The sequence below is a fragment of the Lonchura striata genome, chromosome 7, assembly GCF_050655825.1.
Source record: "Lonchura striata isolate lonStrDom1 chromosome 7, ASM5065582v1, whole genome shotgun sequence".
Lineage (NCBI taxonomy): Eukaryota > Metazoa > Chordata > Aves > Passeriformes > Estrildidae > Lonchura > Lonchura striata.
The window spans coordinates 11,588,751-11,607,328 of NC_140709.1; the positions used below are offsets into that span (position 1 = coordinate 11,588,751).

Consider the following 18,578-nt stretch of genomic DNA (forward strand, 5'->3'; position numbering starts at 1 on the left):
TGCCCGTCACGTGTAGAGCCTGTGGCCGCTGATGCAGGAAGATAGCAGTCACCAGAGCCGTGCTCGCTGTAGGACAAAAGAACGTGCGATCTGTGACCGGAGATAGGGACTCCCGAGGTGGCCAGTCTAAAGAAAAGCTACCGGATATGGAAAATGAGGGATCCCAAGCACCGTAAGAGGAAGCCGAGGGCTAATCTAAGCCCCTCTCGGAACGGCCCGGCACTCTGGGGAAGGAGGGGCGCAGGGCTGGGGAGAAGGGCGGGCGCTGAGAGACGAGCGCCCTAAAGCCGAGGCTGCAGGGCCGTCTCCTCCCGCGGGGACCCCCTGCCCTGACTCCTCAGCGCCGCCCGCTCCGGCCCCGCGGGGCCGCCCCGCTCTCTCCCCCAGCCTCGCTCGGGGCGGGCCCCCGGGCAGCCCGCTCGGTCCCCTCAGGACCGCCCGCTCTGTCCCCGCAGCCCTCCCGGGGCGGGGCGCTGAGGCCGGTGCCTCGCCCGAGCCGCGCCCGCCGTTGCCGTGGCGACGGGCTAAGCCGGGCCTGCGAGCGGCGGGCGCCGAGGGGCCGGGCCGGAGCCGACCCGCGGCTCGGCGCTGCCGGGGCGGGCATGCACAACAAAGGCGGCGGGCGACGCGTCCCGGGCGGGCTCCGCAGGTAGGCAGGTGCGGGCGGCGGGCGGGCGGGTCCCTCTCGGCGGCCGGTCCCGCAGGACGTGTCCCCACCGCCCTGCTGTGAGGGGAGAGCGACCGGGGAGCGAGCTCCTTCTTCATCCTCAGCCCCGGCCCCGCCGCACCTTGCGGGCGCGGGGCTGCAACAAAGGCAAATGGCTGCGTGGGGAGGGCTGCGGGACCGCTCATGGAGCGCTTTATGATTTATCTGTGCGCTGGGTCTCGTTCCCCGGGTCCAGCGGAGCAGCTCGGCGCCCAGCGCGGGAGCGGGAGCGGGGGGATACGCGCCCTTCCCAAGCCTTTCCAGGCCTGCCCCGGCTGACACCTGCTCGCTGCCGGGGTCCCGCATGTGCCCGCGCCCCGCGCTCGCTCGCTCGCTCGCTCCTCGCCTGCAGCGGCGGCTCCGCTGGCGCAGCGCGGGCCGGAGCGCTCTGCCCGTGCGCTGCTCCGGGCGAGCCCGGCCGCTGCTCCTGGCTCCTCAAACGGCGCCCGCAGGGACAGAGAGCTTTGCAGTCGGCAGGATAGAGCCTTGGAGATGCCTGGGGGCTTTTTGTCCTGTGCAAGGTGGAATATCGTGTGCTGGTACGGTACTAGGCTGAGTTCAGTCGTTGGGAAGGGGTGACTGGGTAGCACCTGGCTCTTTAAATCTCCGAGGTCCCAGTGAGTATTTTCTTATTTAATTTCCATGTGATTTCAGCTCCAAGACACATTCTCCCAAATTCGTGATAGGTTTTAATACCGGAGGTGTCAGCAAGGGCATCTGTTTAAATCCACAGAGCTAGAAGTTTTACTGCATTATTGAAAACAGATTTCCCTGGAGGAAAATCTCTAAAATCTGTTCCTGCCATTTACGCTGCAGCAAGGCAGGACTGGGTTCATCTACACTTTAGCCTTTTCTCATTTCCTAGTTATTGTGTCACTGAAAGGCATTGTAAACAACTCTGCTTGTTTGTTGGTATTATAGTAAGGCCTGAGGGCTTGGTAGTGGTTTCTTCCACTCATGGTTCTCAAAATGCTTCACAGGCATCAATTAAGACGGGGAGCACTGCTGCAAATCTGGGGAGGTATTATTGATCCCATTTTACAGATGAAGGAGTAGATAAGAAACCTAAAAAGATTTAAGTCAAATTCAGAACCAAAGCATAGATTTAAAATCCCCTCTTCCCCACCTTACTTTAAAAAATTCTCTCCTAATTTCACTGGCTGCTCCATGAGATGGTTTGGGCACTGTCAGCTGCATGTGCTCTGGGATTTTGAGATAATGTTCTTCCATATTGCCAAAAGTAATACGCCTTTAGTGCCATACCGTTGAGAATAATGGTTTCTGAGTAAAACAGGTCTCTCCTATTTGGTTTGTATTGAGGTAGAACCCAAGAGCTCTATCATGAACAAGGATGTGTTAGGCAAGGCATTTTGCATCCAGACAGCAAAGCATACACAGAACTGATGAGCCAGATACAGAAAGCCTGGGTGTCTGCTGTGGTTTCTTTGGTAGCCTCCCTCAAAAAGAGACATGATCTCTCCTCAGTAAGGCTCTTTGAAGGGTATATTGCCAAAAGCAAAATAAGTGACTGCAACTGCAAAGACTCCTGAACCTAGCCTGGTTTTTGAGTCTGTCCACTTGCTTTCATGGACCAGACAGGAGATGGACTGTGTTTGAGATCTGGCTTGCATCGTTAGGCATTGCTTATATTGATCTCCTTTAAGGCCTTTAACTAGAGAACCCCAGCTGCAGTCTCAGATTTAAGGCTTGCCTCTGTAGAGCACTGTACAAGATAACATCGGTAGCCTCAAAGCATTTATGAAGTTTTAAGCTCTCTAAGCTTCATCTGTGTAAGTTAAGCCTACTGCAGACTAGGTGATGATGTACAGCTCCCAGTAGTCAGAGAGGAAAGGGAAAGGAATGCTTTTATGGATTTTCTGAGTTTATTATCCATTGCGAGCTTGCTGAGTCTGATTTAACAAGATAGTCTGGAAGTCCTGATTTCTTAATATTTAAGTTTGTAGGAAATCAAGTTGCACTTCAAATACAGCTCCCCCAGCTAAACAATTACCACCCAACCTCAAACACCTCAGTGATGCAGGTGCAAGAAGCATTGCTGATTGATGGCAGGCAAGACATAGCATCACAATTGGTTTCTTTCCAGTGTTTCAGAGGACAGTTCTTTTAAAGGAGAGACAGCAAGCATAGCTCCAGGGGCTCCATGGCTGGGCATCAGCCAATTGCTGTCATATCAGATTAGCTCTATGGCACATCAGCACAGATTTATGTTAATACAGATGCAACATGACTGTTCTATAGTATTGATGGAATTAATGTGTTTACCGCCCTAGAACATGACTAATTGAAAGGGAGGTTCTGATTAGAAAATCATGGACTTTGGAGGTGATTTCTTCTGCAGCTTGTGAATGGGCCAGTTTGGAACTAAGGAATGAACTACTAGAGGATATAACCTAGTTTTTATTTTCCATTGATGCAGTTACTCTTTTGGCAAGCTCTTGGGAAAAAAAATTCTCTATCATAAAAGAAGCAGGAAGATCTTAATGGGTTTTTTCCACCTTGCCAAGATCCTGTTGCAGTATAACCTGTGCTGCTGTAGCTGCTTCTTGGCTACAAGAAAAGATCAAATCTCCCTGTGCCCTGCAGGAGTGTAGCCCTTGGAACCAGCCTGGAGATTTCCTCAGCTGCCGCTGCAGTGAGCACATTCTCCTTGTCCAGAGCAGCTTGGCAGCAGCAGTCGTGGGTGTTAGTGAGATGAGGAGACATCACACGCAGCGCTCCATAGCCAGGGTTGGAAAGCCTGTTGAGTTTTCTGCTCCCATGTCACCTGCCAACATTCAAAGGATGTACCTGTTTGTCTCTGAGAATAAACTGGGCACCTCTGGCCAGCATCTCCATAAGTTTTGCAGTCTCTGCTTCATAATTAGCTCAATCTCAGCTTCCATCTGTTTTTCAGTTTGCAGTGGCCCTCACAGCTGGTTCCTGGCAGCCATTACCACCTTCCAGCACAGGAACAGCTTTAGCTCTGAGTCTTGGGAAGATGGACAGGGCTGGCAGGATCAGTGAGATAAGGGAAAATAACAAAGAGGTAGAAAACAGGTACATGGACACAGAGAGGGAAGGTGGACTGAGAATGTATATGACAATGAGGGCAAAATGAAGTGACAGGTGGGAGGCACTGCAAATCCTGAGTCTTTGTGGGAGTCACAGATGAGATGGGATGTGGAGGGAGTTGGCTTGTAAGAGCAGGGTGACAGATCTCTGCTGCCAGAGACAGATTGCATTACAGCTGCCAGCCCACTGCCTAGGCTTCAGAATGTTCAGTCAGCCCGAGCCACTGCACAGGGCTGTGCAGCTTTTGTTATTTTCCAGACATCCTCCTGTAAGTTACAGCAACAAAGGGTGAGTATCTCCGGGAACTGTGCGGGGGTCAGTAACCTTGTCCACAGTGTCATCCCTGCTAGGGAAGGGCCCTGGGAAAACTGGTGGCACCACAGCAGGCACCAGCATCTGTTACATGAGGAGGAGCGATTTGCTGCTCAAGGACAGAAAGGACAGTGGGAAGTCTGTGATTTCAGGAATTAGTTATGAAAAGCTGGGATCCTTGGGCTGAGGTAATAAGAATAGCTGGAGAATTAGGCAATTCCCATATTCATGAGCTGACTGTAGTCCCTTTGCCAAGGCTGTATTAAATACACCAAGGGGCAGAGGACTTTTCTGGTTTGCTAACAGCTGCTTCAAGGTGAAGCACAAGGGGAAAAAAAATCTCCACTGTCTGCTGATACTCACTTTGCTGTGTAACATCTCAGGGCCCTTTGCAGACCTTTTGGAACCTTTGTTTATCTTCACATTCTAGAAATAACTTGTTTGGGAGCTCATTGGTACCTGTCCTAAGGATTTCTCTCCAGAAAGGGACTAAAGGTTCTAAAGCTTTTGAAAGAAACCCTGTCTTTCTTATAAAGAAAAAATTTTGTGGTTTTAGCTAGGGAGAGTGTCTACGCCCTTGCCTTTTCTGCTGTTGAAATGCTTAAAGATACATGTAAGCAAAAATCCATTTTTCCTTTGGGATATGAAGCTTCAGCAGATGGTGGTGGGAGTTTGCAGGCTCGGTTCTTTGTCAGTGCTTGCAGAAGCAGCCTGACACTGCACTAGCTGTAGATGCAATGCTAGAGCTGCTCCAGTCAGACACTGTGCAGCCCATCTTGTGGCTTCCCTGGCGTCTGGGAGCAGTGCCGGCAATCTCCTGTCAAAAGTAATTTGTTTACCACACAGCAATCCTACTGTTTCTGTAGGCATGTTTAGGAAGCCAGTTAGCAACTGAAGGATGACAGTGGCTTTGACCACAATCAAGTGATTCACAAGACTCAAGAGTACATACAGCTGAACTTTTCATGCAAGGTTCTTCCCTGAGGAAAAAGGGAATTAGAGACCCTCAGGCAGTGAGCAGAGACAGCTCCATTCAGACCTAGCACAGAAGTGATACACATTAATTTCTAGTGTCACAGCCTGTTGGAAATGTTGTGTCAGATTTATTTGCTGGCTTCTTAGCTTGTTTAAAGGACAACTTCCCTACCATTCCCTCAAGTCCTTGCTTATCTTAAGGATTACTACATTTCAAGCATCTTTCTCAATAAACACACCTTGCAACTGAGGTCTAGAGACAGAGCAATGGGTCAGAGTCCAGCTGGAGCAGAATTAGCACTAGCCATGGCTGGTACTGGATTGAAGCTGAGCCCCCTTGACCAACAGGGAATCAGTGCCTGGAGCTATCAATCAGCTCTGTGCTGAAATAATGCTGTTTGTAGTCGTGTGGGTGATCCTTCCAGCCTGCTTCTAGGAGTAGACAGAAGCAACACCTTCCAAGAGGAGGTCTGTCTTGGAAAAGCCTTTCCAAGAAAATGGCTGGTAAGAGCTGGGGAGGTAACTGTTTCTCATAAAGGATCAATAGAGTTTCACTGCTAATCTGTGCTGTGGTAGTTTAACCTGAAAAAAAAACCTCAGGCCTGAACTGAGACCTCTCAGTTACAAGCAGATGAGAGCACTCCCTCAGGAGCCCTGGTTTGCGGTGCTTAACTGTTTTGCACTGATGTGCCCCATTTTTTACCACAGCTGTTGCAACAGCTCTGTTCTCTGTGGACAGTCAGGGCTCAGGTTTCCATAACACAAGATAACCCGTCAGTAAGCCCTAGTGTGGCACTTCTCCTCCTATTTAAGGGCTAGATACAGCTTTGGAAATTGGTGCTTTATTGCAGAAGCAATACCTGCAGTGGGGAGGCCACACAACCCAGTACTTCAGCTTCCCTAAAAACTCAGTATTACTGAAAACAAGCATCAGCCAAAGTCACAGGATAAAAAAGGAAAGAAAAAGAAAATCTGTTTTTGAAAGAGGAATGGGTAGGCCGTGGACTCCTTTGTACTGATAAGCAGCTTCTGAGCTGATCAGCTTTTTAAGATCAATGTGCATAGCTTGCTTGTTTGATCTGCCACTGGAGTTTCAGAACACCTTCCAACACGTACAGGAAGAGTCAGTGTCACATTTCTGTCTCTGAGAGCCAGGTCTGCTAACTCAACAGCCAGTCCTGTCTCTCAGTGAGGATCTTCTCCCTTTATTCTGGGTTCTGTTCTTACCTGGGTACCACAGAGCCATGTTCCCAAGGGTGACAGTCATTGCTTGTCTATACAGGGCTGTGATATTTCTGGTCACATGCAGACAGTGGAGCAATAACTCTGCAACACTTTATTCTGGCTCTCAGCAGACTCCTCAGGCTATTCTTCATTACAGCAGTAGCATGAAGTAAATCCATAAAACAGAGCTAACCCAGCCAGAAGCAGCTGCAGGCACTAGCATAGCCCACAACCACATCAGCAATTCTGTTCATATTTACAGCAGTGCAGCATGCATTAGTGCATACCTTAGATATTTTTTTTAGTTTAGGATGGCTTTTGACCTCCAAAGGAAGAAGATCCCTATTCCCCCTGGCCTGTACAGAGGGATGAGAGTTAGAAACTTTATTTTCTCTTTGCCTAAAAGCAATTCTTCTACCTGTATCTCACCTCCTATAAAGATCATCACAGCACAGTCCCTTTTGAGTGAAGTAATATTCAGATCAAAACTCCAGTTGTACCTCAAGCTAACACTACCTTAAAGAGCAATCCCTTTGAAGAATATATAAATGTCATACAAATCAACTTAAAGTTGTTGTAATATGAAAGACAGACAAGATTTACATATCTGGAGAGAAGGTCTGCTATTTTCAGATGGAAATTATAAAAATTAGGGAGGTTGACCACTAGATAGGTACTTATTAAGGGGCAGATTTCTGTTTGTTTTCCTTGCTGGATTGTTTTGAAAGATGTGAGCACCTGTTTTTGGTGAAATGTTGAAGCACATTCTGTGATAATATGGCTGTGACTTTTAAGGCACTGAAGACTTTTAAGAATGGGGCTTTTGTGCTTGTCATTGGTGAATCTGAGCATAATTACAGATGTGGATATGTGTTAATAAAGTGGTTGAACTTCTGAAAGGCATACTGAAGTAAGGCCTGGTCAAGTAAGATCTCCACTTTTCCAGACAGTGAACAAGATCATGGTATATCTGGAAATACAACTCAGTCCATGGTTCCACCTGCAGGACCATAGTACACCAATTTGTAAAACAGCATTAACAATCCACTTTGGATTATCTCTGTAGATTACCATAATTATTATATGGCAAACATGTCCATGGGGAAGAGCCCTCAGCAGCACTATATGTGTGCAGACTGGTATTTAGTAGCTGCATCATCCCGCTGACATTGGCGTAGCTTCCATAGGTGGAAGCCAGGCACAGGGTGGGGTGACAGGAGATAAGAGGTTCATAAAGGTGAAAGCTGGACAAGCATGCTGAGATCACATCTTTTGCTACACACCATCTATAGGACTTCCCCAGACTGATTTGTTCCATCCAGTGCCTCTCTCTTTTAATGGCAGTTTCCAGCTCCTAAGCCCCGTGAACCAAACTGCATTTGCAGCCCCATGCCACTGTCTGTCACCATCAGTTGCCTCTCTGGGTGCCAATGTGGCAGCTGCACTGCTGCTTCACGCTGCAGTGCTGGGTAATTGGACACACTGCTGTGTGCAGTGATGAGGAATGTGCTTCCTGTGCTTCACACATCTCCTTCCACTCAATGGAATCAGGTGCTCGGCTGTGGGGCAGCAGGGCCTCAAACAGAGTCAAGGTGTCAAAGTTTGGGCAGTGAATGCTGCTTCGGGTTGAATTCCTGCCTTACAGCACAGCTCCAGCTCATAATTAACATGGGACTGGAGCAGAGCTGTAATGGAAGTGCAAGTGGCTGTGGCTTTGGGGGAGGTGATAGTCCTCTTTCAGCTTCTTCATCAGGGATGCGTGTGGGTCAAAGGATAAGGAGTTTGTAGGAAAGTGCAGAAAGATGGGTTGAGAGTCTTATCAGGCAACAGGATAGCAGAAGGTGCTCTGTGGCAGGAAAAGACATTTGTTTAGCACCTAAGAGAGCATGTAGCATGGGTGGCTGTGCTTAGGCACGGGGAGGAGAGAGGAGTGCAAAGGCAGCAGGATAATGCAGGGGGAGCAAGAAACAGGCAGGATGAGGCGACAGCCAGAGTTGATGAATGGAAGTTGTGTGTTGGCTTGGAAAGTCCTTGAGTGGGAGCCCCACGTACAAATGCCTGGAGCTTTTGAAAGTCAGCACATCAAGTACCAAAGCAGCAGGTGTGCACCATGACTCCACATGAGGAAGAACAAGCAGCAGAATTCCTGGCTCCTAAAGAGGTTGTGCTCTTAGCTTGTCCTATCCACTCTGCCCATTTTGCCATTCCTGCTGCTGTTGGAAATACACAGCATCTGGAAAAAGCAATGCCCTTGTACAGTGCTTTTGGCTTCAGAAGAGCTCCTACAGCATTGAATTCGCCCCATAGATTTTAATTACTTTCCATTGTGATAGTAATGAGAGCCAGTGGAATTGTACTGATTTTATTTCCTTTTAATTTGTTATGATGCTCTGGATGCAGATTAACTTTCCCAGCTCAATACATATTATTGATTCATCCTGCCTCATGTTGCAGTAAATGGCTTGAAGAAGAGTGGCTTGATTTCACTGTAGCTTCTCCTGGTAGCTCTGTACCCCATTGCAGTTTCCTCCTCATGCTGGCAGTAGCCAAAATCAGGTATTCCTGCTTGCTTCCAAGCACATTGTTTCCATACATGCAAATGAGGATAAACACTAGCCTGTGGTCCTGCTTCTCTGTATGCAATACAGCTGGGTCTTCCAACTGCCTTTCTGTTTGATGTACTGACTGTGAGGACAGATGAGTGGTCATTTGATGCAAGTGAGCCTACTCCTAGGCCCAGCACACAGGGATGGTTCTCAGGGACAACTGTCTTGCAAAGAGAGGAGAGCTGCACTCAGGTGTCTTCCTCAGTGCTCCTCCAAGCACACGGTTGCCCAGGAAGCCTTTGGCAGTGGCCAGCCTTCTGTCCCCATGCCCACATCCTTGTTGAGTATGGCTGATGGCCACAAGGTAGTTGTGGGGGTGTGGGGCAGCAGGAAGATGTTTATCCTTACAGCCTTCCTCCCAGTGAGGGAACCTGATAGCAAAGCTGCTTGTGTGGACTACACCCTACTGAGGGATCCTCCTCCACTTTATTTGGAAAAAGACCCAGCATGCCTTGATGCAGAGTATTTAATGTCTTTTTTCCTCTCCTCTTACGTCACTGAAGTTATAATGGGAATGAGAAATTGAGTCTGTGTTCTCTTTATACGAAGCCCTAGCAGAGGTTGACATCAGGAGGCTGAGGCTGCTTGTAACTGGGGATGACTACAAGATTATCTGCAGTCTCATTAGCAGGAATTTGCTCCACAGGCTCAGTGACACCCCTGGCTCAGTGGAGCCAGGCTGGGCGTGCCAGTGCACTGGTGCAAGTGCATGACCAGCCCCAGCCAGGAACCATCTGCTATCTGCACCACACAACCTGCTGCAGCACCACACAACCTGCTGCTCCCAGCTGCTGGTGGTTTTCTGGGCCTAGCTGAAGACTTGGTGCTCCACCTAATTGAGTCAGCTCACAGGGCAGGGCAGTGCAGTGCTTGGAAGCAGTAGGAGTATCTTCTGTCCCCTCTGGTGTTCCTATCCTACATCATCCTGGATGGCAGAGATTCAAAGAAGAAAGATAGAAATTGGACTCAGCAGTCCTGCATCCCTCAGCCCATTGGCACAGACTGCAGCAGGAAGCCTGGTGTTCCAAGGCTCATCTTAAAACGCTTCCTTATCCTCAGCCATGCTCAAAAAACTACTTTGTGGTATTGTAACTGTGTGTCCTTAGAGCATGAGGCCTCTGTGCCTCTCAGCAAGTCCAGAGGGACACTGACTGCATTGCCTGAGTGTCACATCACCAATCAGAGGCTATTGGTGTATCCAAATGCCGTCATTTCACTGCCAGTGAGTGGTTGAACAGCTCAGTGATTATAGCCTAGTTGCTGGTGATGGTTATCAGTGCCTTGGAGCCATTCCTTGGAGCAGAAACTGAACCTAGGCCAGAGTAGCTTTGCCTGAAATTAAAGTCTGAACAGTCCCTTCAAATGTGAAATGTTACTTGCTTCTCTTGCAAAATAATCCACCAGTTCTGTGAACAACTCTAATGCACAGGAACATGTGCACTGACCCTGCAGCACTGGGCAAGACAAAGCAGTGAAGAGGTAAATATCAGTTGATTGTGTTGCACAGCTGACTTCAGGACTTAGAAGCCTATATCCAATTAAAGCAGCCAGGCATTTTACATCAAAACAGTTGAGTGTGGTCTTAACCTAATGTGTGTTAACATGGCTGTTGTAGTTGCATAGGAAGCATCAAATATATCTCAGTGGATTTGCCCTTGCACCCTTTATCTCCATCTTGCAGAAGATGCATTTCCAAATTTTTCTGTGTGTAATTTGTCCATAGAAGTATGGTGGCAACAATCTTCTGTTTTCCTTGATCTCCAAAGATATCCTGTGCACCTCACCTACCTGCCAACATCCTGCTTATGTGGGCCCCTGAACCGTGAGGAACTTCTTCACCAACTTAATGGAAGATACTGGGCAAAATATTTGGAAAATGCATTATAGAAGGTCAGGAAATAGCATTAAGCAGAAAAACTGCAGTGAATTGGGGAACAGTAAAAGTCAGAGGCAGAGGATTAGATCCCAAGCCTTATCATCATGGAGAGTTTGGGGCAGAATCCTGCAGACCCTCAGCCATGGACACCCATCATGCATTAGCCCAGCAGTGTCACTATGTCCTTGTACCTGGCAGCACTTCCCCAGGATATTTGGCATTCATTTAGGAGGAGTAAAAGCTTTGGGGCCTAGTGATTCACCAGAGATGGTGCTTATGCTGCCTTAGGCAGAGCAGTACAAATATGAGTTTTTGGCTTAGTTCCACCATATCCTTATAGAAAAAAAAAGAAAGCATTTAACATTTCTTTTTCTTTTTGCTGTATAGACAAAGCCAGGTTTCAGACTTAGCTAGGCCATCAGTGGCACTGAATGTACCTTCAGCACACCACCACCAAGGAGAGAACTGGGAGAAAGGCACTTTTACTCCCTCACTTGTACCCCAGAGAAATAAATGTGTCTCTTCAGGCAATTTACAAACTCTTTTGAGAACCCAGCCACTCCAGTGTCCCCATAATTCTAGCCAACTCAATTTCATCTATTTTATATCTCTTAGGTTCAAAAAACCCCAAAACAACAACAAAAAAAAACTTTAAGAAAAACATCCTAGTCTTGATTTATACCATTTGCCTGGAATAAGAAGTAGGTTGCTTTGTGCCCTTCTCTTAACGTTTTTTCACTGTTTAGTCCAGGAAATGAACTCTATCCCAGCTAAAACCAGCTGTATGTTTGAACAGGCTTCAGCTTCCACCCTTCCCCAAAAGGGTTTGCATTGAAATGGACTTTTAATATCTTCCTGAAAAAAAATGGGATTGTGTTGGAACTGGTAAGACTCTTGCTTCCCGTCTTGCAGTCCCTACCTCTCAGAATCACTTGAAAGAAAATTGCATTTCCTCCAGAATTTGGGATTTTGTGGTTTTTGTTGTTGGTTTGGGGTTTTCTAATAATAAAATCCTTTACTCTCACCTCCCAGTGGGAATTCCCTGAAGTACTCTCACCTGAGTGTACCTCAGGGATGATGCCTTGCTTAGAGAAAATGCTATAAATACCAGCTAGTCTCCTGCAGGAATAAAGCAAAGGAAGCCACATAGCAACTGCTGCTGTCTGGCAGGTCAGAGGGGCACTGTGCCTCCTAAACCAGCTCCCAAGCCAATTGTGCCTAGTCAGCTGCCCTTTCCAGAAGAGAAAAGATGACTCTTAAAGAAAAAAAGGCAAGAAAGAAGGAAATGGAGAAGAAAACAATGTTGAAAGATCAAAAGCAGCTGCAGGGACAGAACCACATACAGATTTATGCTGGTGGTTGGTAAAGAGAGGCATGTATGGGTCATGGACTGTTCTTCTGGAACCATAGTCCTGTCCTTGCCACTTCAGAGGGGAAGGCACAGTGTCCCTCAGGGCACATGTCCCTGGGCCATGCCAGCTTGTGCTCAGACAGTGGCTTGGAGCTCTTACACCTGAGCACAGGTCTCAGACTTAAGCTAAATTCAAGTAATTACACTTCAGTTTTAGGAAGCCTTTCCTGACTTTCCTTGGTTCTCAGAGACTGCAAGGAGAGTTCTTGCAGATGCTGGAAGGTAGTTTTATTTTGGCCTCTTACAGGTAATGGAGCTGAAACACAGGAATTGGAGTGTCTTGTCTCAGGAGATCAGGGGGCAGACACCAGTCTCATATGTTACCACGTTACAGTGTTCACAGCATCTCCCACTCTGCAGCTGTGAGATTTACAGTATTTGCTTCATTCACACACTTCAGGGTGACAAGTCACAACTGCAGTTTGTCGCTTCTCCAAATGATCTTAACCTATGTCCACAAAAGGCTCAGGAGTGTAAATCAGTGTTGTGTGACCTCCTGCAGAAAGACTATTAACAGACAGCAGGAAGAGAAAGTGCTGCCTGCATTTCAAGGCAAGGGCAAGTTGGCTTTAATTTTTAAAACACTTTCACAAGTGATTGATGCAGCAGTATTTTTGGAGAGGAAACCAACAGTCCTCTGGTGGTATGTCAAATGTATCATGATGTCAGTGGTACATCAGAGTACCTTTACCAACATACTTCAGACACTGGCTAAAATCATCTGCTCTGGCTGAAGCAGGAATGGTATCTGGAAGTAAAATCTGGCTTGAGGAAATCAACAAGGCACCACAATCTCTGTATTCATTAGGATCTAAAGTCAAAGGCTGTATTGTGTCCTGCTGTCTTAATGATCTAGAGGTGCTGTATCATCAGCACCTTACAAATTCCTAGGTGCCTGGTGGGGGAAAAAGGGCTGTGAGTCCAGTTTCCATCATCACGAGCTGGAAACAGAGAAAGCAATGGACTTCAGGGAGGGTCTGTAACTGTGGCTAGTGGAGACCTCATACCAGTAGCTGAGAAGCAGGAGTGTGTTCATTACATCAATTGGTTTTTCCCCTTTGTTTATTAACTACAGTTCCTCTGACCTCTGCAGGAAGACATAGAGGAAGAGGAGTATCAGCCATCTTATTACAGTGCCTTATTTTGCTGTTGCTTTACATATTTCTCAAAGGTTTTACCATTGACATCAGTGGAGTTAAAAAGAGCTCTTGGTTCATCAAGTGGGACCAGATTAAGTTAGCAGGATTCTGTTCCAGGGCTTCTGATATGCTTCCAAAACCCAGCCTGGCCCAGACTGTGGCTAATTTGATTCTGCTGGTGCTGACAAAAGCCGTGAGCAGCAGCAGAGATTGCACCTCAAGATCTGTGTACTCAAGTAGTAGTGCCTACTTCTTAGTGTACCAGACTGATTTATTTTCAAGCATAATAATCAGAAAAGGAAGCCAACACCCTCAGACATCCCTAGCTTGTGGTGAATATTGAAAAATAAACCTCATTCCAGTAAGAATTATGAAAAATGGAGCCATTATATTCTGCAGAAGTTGATGGCTGAGGCAGAATGTTTCATGCCCTGGCAAATATCAGTGACATTAGCAGGCTGGCTTCCATTTGAGAGACGTGGGTGATTTTCTCAGCTGGATGACCTCATCGCCAGGAGCCAGGGCCTTTCACTTCATATGGAGAAAGCCCTTCAATCTTTAACTAGCCAATCTTTGACTTCATCTTATTTAAAGATTTTAGGCACTGTGCAGTGCTAAAGAGGATCTTGCTGAGCTCCTATTACCTCAGCAGCAGCTGATATGTAATGAATTATTCAAGACTAGCCAGTTCCTTCATCAATTTTAATAAATGAAGTTTTCCACCATGTCCTCAGCAGTGCTGCCAGCTGGGGTGTGATGAGGTAAGCTCATTATTTCTTGAGGCCTTTTTCATTTGGTCCAGGTTTACGTACCTGAGGGCTGTGATAATAACCAAGGGATTAACAGCAGACAGTGCTAACTTGGGGTGGATCTACAGTGAGCAGAAGAGACAGCAGAACTCCCCCATCTTTCGGAGATCACAAAGCTCTGTTTTTGCACAGGGAAGTTGGCTTTGCATCTACAAAAACAGACTCAGCTGCTACATGCTGACCCCCAGAGCAGAGTGTCACCCTTCAGGCAGATGGCCTGGACACCACAGCAGCTGAGAGGCACTTCCTATCTTTCACACAGACTCACTCTCATGGAATTGTTCCTACATCTCTAATATTTCTCCAGAGCAGGCACACTGTAATGTTTATGAACCAGTCCCATTTGGAAGCACCTCTGTGGATCAGCCATCAATGCAATGCATGCACACATTACCCCACACAACTATTTATGTAGACACAAGCAGCACCTCTTCTACACTGCAGACTTCCCATCCATGCTGCTGATAAACTTCTTCACAGAGCAATAGTTCCCACAGCCAATGCTGAGCTGTTGTAAAGTGTCTTTCCCTGGGCTTCTGCTCAAACTCAACAACAGAAAATGCTTCCTGACACTGAAGTGCTTGTAACACTTTCTGTATGTCTCTTGAATAGACAGAAGCACACTTCTCTCTGTTCATTATCAACCTCAAAATTGCTCATTCTGTTTTTTGCTTCTCTCCTGGCCACACAGGACCCAATTTCATAATGGAGTCAAAGGCAAAAAGGTGCTCTTTGTCCCCTGTAGAATTTTTTATTACATTGTACTGCACTGCATAAAGAGGTGAGAAAGTAAGAAATGGGTCTTTTATTCTTCTCTTTAAACTGCAGGTCACCCAGGGTAGGGTATTTCTCCATCCCAGGTCTTGTAGAGGATTTAGCACTTATGGTCCTTATCCCTCCTGGACAAAAGACATGCAGTTTTTACTGGAGAGGAGCTGAGCATGCAGCCCAAACCCATTTCTACTGTGGCTGCATTCAGTTCTGACTCTTCCTGTATTCAGAGAACTTACATTGTCATTATGACACAATCAGATAGCTGCACTTTACAGCATGTGCAAGGAAGGCAGAAATCTCCATAGGTGCTTTTATTATCATGTATTTTAGGAGAGGGAAGGTGATCTGCTGAGGAGCAGAGAGCCTGGACACAAGCAATGCTAAGAACAAATTCTTTATAGTTCTGGTGATAAATTCAGTGCATGGGTTAGTCCATGAGTGTCTAAGCTGCAGCATCTCTGTGATGCATCCTCTCATGAATGTGCTGCTGGTGAGGCATCCAAGCAAAGCAGTTTATCCACAGAGCTGGCACTAAAGCTCTGTTTGATTGATAGATGAAGGACATACCTTGCTAAAGGAAGGTCACAATTATGAGAGATTTATTGATTTGCTCTTTGGGGATGGACCATAAAAGAATAGCACCTAATTGTGATAAGTATGAGGGTGGCTCCTCACAGTGTATTAAATAGCAATAGCCACATATCTGTGTTTCAGGAAGTGGGAAGGATGTTTGCAGATCCTGCAACCATTGCACCTGCTGGCTCTTCAAGCTGCATCACAAAGACATAGAGCTGTTTCCCATGCCTAAGCCATTCCCCCTAATCATCACATCCCTCATTTCATTTTTGGAGTTACACCATGCTGTCTTTTGGACGCAAAGTATTTCAGCTCTTTTATACCATCATTAATCCTGAAGCTCTTTAATTCTCCCTATGTCTTTTTCTCAGTTTTGTGCAACTCTTAGCTTGTCATTTTTATTTACTGTTTTCTACTTTCCCAGTGTTTACACACATAACATGCTTGTTTTCACTTTCCCAATAAATAAGAATCCTATTTTTTTCAAACCAATATATTTGCTTTCCTCAGCCACAGGACTGTGTCTATTTGAACATTTAGGGAGAAAAAAAGTTCCCAATTATCATTTGTATTTTTCTACTCAAATTTCCCTTTATTACCTGGCTCAGTTGTTTTCAGCTCTCTGAAACTGACATTTTAGAGTTGTAATGAGGGGTAATTGGTTTGCATGGGGCTCTGTTTGCACACAGCGAATGTAACTGTGTGATGTGTAGTGATCATTGGTAACTAAGCAACCAGTTATGTTTTATTTCTGTGATCAATTCCCTGCTATCTGTCAAGATTAAGTCTAACACAGCATGTGTCCACAAGGGATACAACAATTTGTGGAGTTAAGAACCCATCATCTAAAAGACTAAGAGCAACAGCAGCACAAGGCCCCTGACTTACTGCTCTGACTGCAGTCTCTTAGAGACATGGAACCTTTTTCTTTCAATGCATGGGAAAGTTTAATGGTCTTAGAGTCTTGATGGTTTAAGTAGAAGAAGTTCATTGGCTGCCACATTTTATTTCCCCCAATTCAGGCAGTGACAGCCAACCTATATTTACCTTTATCTGTTACAGCAAGTTGTTAATGTTCAGAGGCTCTCTTTGATAGTCAGAAAGCCAAGTGGGACAGGCTTGAATTGCTTTGCTCCTACATCCTAGAAGGCCACCCAGCAGTGGTCACTGCAGGGGAGCTTCAAAAACTCCTGATTTTCTGCTCACTCATTCTGTGGGAACATTTGTTTCTTCTATTTGACTGTGGTTTATGCTCACCAATTTCAAAGGCTTGGAAAACTCCTTGTCAGGAAGCAAGTAAGGATGGACATCTCCAGGAAGGAAGCCAGGTGGAAGCCAGATAACAGGGCAGGTTGAGACAGGAACCTTGGAAAAGGGGCACAGTCCCACTGCACCTAAACAGGAAGGGGAGAGTGAGTTCCGTGATTCTATAATTTTTCATCCAGCAGAGAAACCTATAGTTCCAACACAGCTCTGATGTCACCAGAGAAGTAAAGCCAAGCAGGTCAGAACAAGCACACACAGCATAAGCCAAGTAAGGGGCAGGGCAAGGCCTTAAATGCAGTTCCCAGGCCAATGGGTGGCAGGACCAAGGGTGAAGGTCCCAGAGGAGACTGGTCAAAGTAATTGGTGGCAGCTGTACAACACTCCTCAGCCTAAGCTTGGATCTGCTCTTCTACCCAAATTCTGTTCCAGAGAGATCACTAGGAGACATTTCATAGAAAAGAAATCCATTTTAGCTTCATGCAAGAAAGAAAATGTGGTCCATCTGGAACAGTTTGTAACAACTCTTCCACCACTGTCTGTCTAAAGCAAATGTTGTATGGTGCTTAAATCTTTAGAAGCTCCATCTCCAGACTCAGTTTGCAACTTATCCTTGTTGCTGCTTGCTGAAAGGAGCCATATGGATTTTGTACTGAACATTGCATAAATGCTAGTATGCAAGTATATTTAGAGGTGGCATATGGGCAGTAGTAAATGGAAGTGAGTGAGGTTTTTGGTTCAGATTACACAGGCAAGTTTAGTGAAGCAGATGCGCCAGTTCGTTAGTCAGGAAGCTTCATTAGCTGGAGTCCCAGGTTCAGATCTTGATTGGGGTTTTTCTGCACCTGCTTGTGCTGGCTGATTTTTTTCAACAGATGTAGATTTTTTTTGCCAGCAGATGTAGAAAACATAAAGACTTCAGTCATTGTAAGAAAAATCCCAGAACATTACAGTCTGAGCTGGGTTATATGGTAGACCAGTCAGAGACAGCAACCTTTATTCTTTGGCGTCCTGTAGGTACAAAGGTACATGTCAAAGTTATTTGTGTCAATTTAGAAAACTTACGTTGTAGTCTAGTAGCTGACAGAACAGCCTAATATAGCTAGTAGATGTAGCAGATTGTTTTTAGTTTTTTTGTTTTTTTTTTTTTTAAATCCTTGCAGAAAACCAGAAAGTCCTGGGTATGTGGGAGTTTGGGCTCAGTGTCCTCAGTCAGGGAGAGTGGCACAATTCATACTGGCACAGTGTGTCACAGCTTCTGTTGTGCCTGCCCCAGTCAGGGAGCAGGAACTGCTCCTGTGCTCAGGCAACAGGTATTTGAGCTGGATCTGAAAATTCTGCACTGAGACAAATCTGGCATCAGATGAGCTGGTATCTGCATAGTAACTGGCTGTGTTAAACCATCTCCTACTTTACTCTTTTTTATTTTTCAGTGTTTGGGGAATTTACTTATAGAGCCTCAAGCAAAAAAAAAAAGAAAAATCCAAGTTGAGCAGAGATGGAAATTTTTCATGAAGCTGTAGATAACACATCCTCTTTGATAATAATACTACAATTTTATCTGTTCTGATTAAAAGGTTAATTCGATTTAGACTTCTTATGCACAAAGAAAAAATGACAGCATCCTGACAGATTTTTGCAACTTGCTCAGAGGTTGTTTTACAGCTAATCCACTCTAGTTACTACAGTCCCCTGTTCTGTCACAGCCTGATGCCTCTTTTTAACAGCCTCACCTGCACATTAAGCAGCAGCCATAAAGCATTTTGCCACTGGTCATACCAGCTGATGTTTCCTTTTTAAAGCCTACTCATTGCATCGCGTGCATTTCTCTTTGC

General features: G+C 46.1%; 1 protein-coding gene across 7 annotated transcripts in view; it reads left to right on the top strand.

Moving 5' to 3' along the window:
* Window positions 1–18,578, top strand: part of LOC110468304 (uncharacterized) — a 46,209-nt gene continuing 27,631 nt past the window's right edge. For 3 of the 7 annotated variants that reach the window (XM_085584936.1, XM_077784944.2, XM_077784946.2), the window contains exon 1: window positions 1–172. The gene's annotated coding sequence lies outside the window, so the exon portion shown is untranslated. Of the gene's footprint in view, window positions 173–496; window positions 650–1,078; window positions 4,067–18,578 lie in introns of those variants that run through there. The other 4 variants (XM_085584934.1, XM_085584933.1, XM_085584937.1 and 1 more) reach the window with 3 other exon arrangements.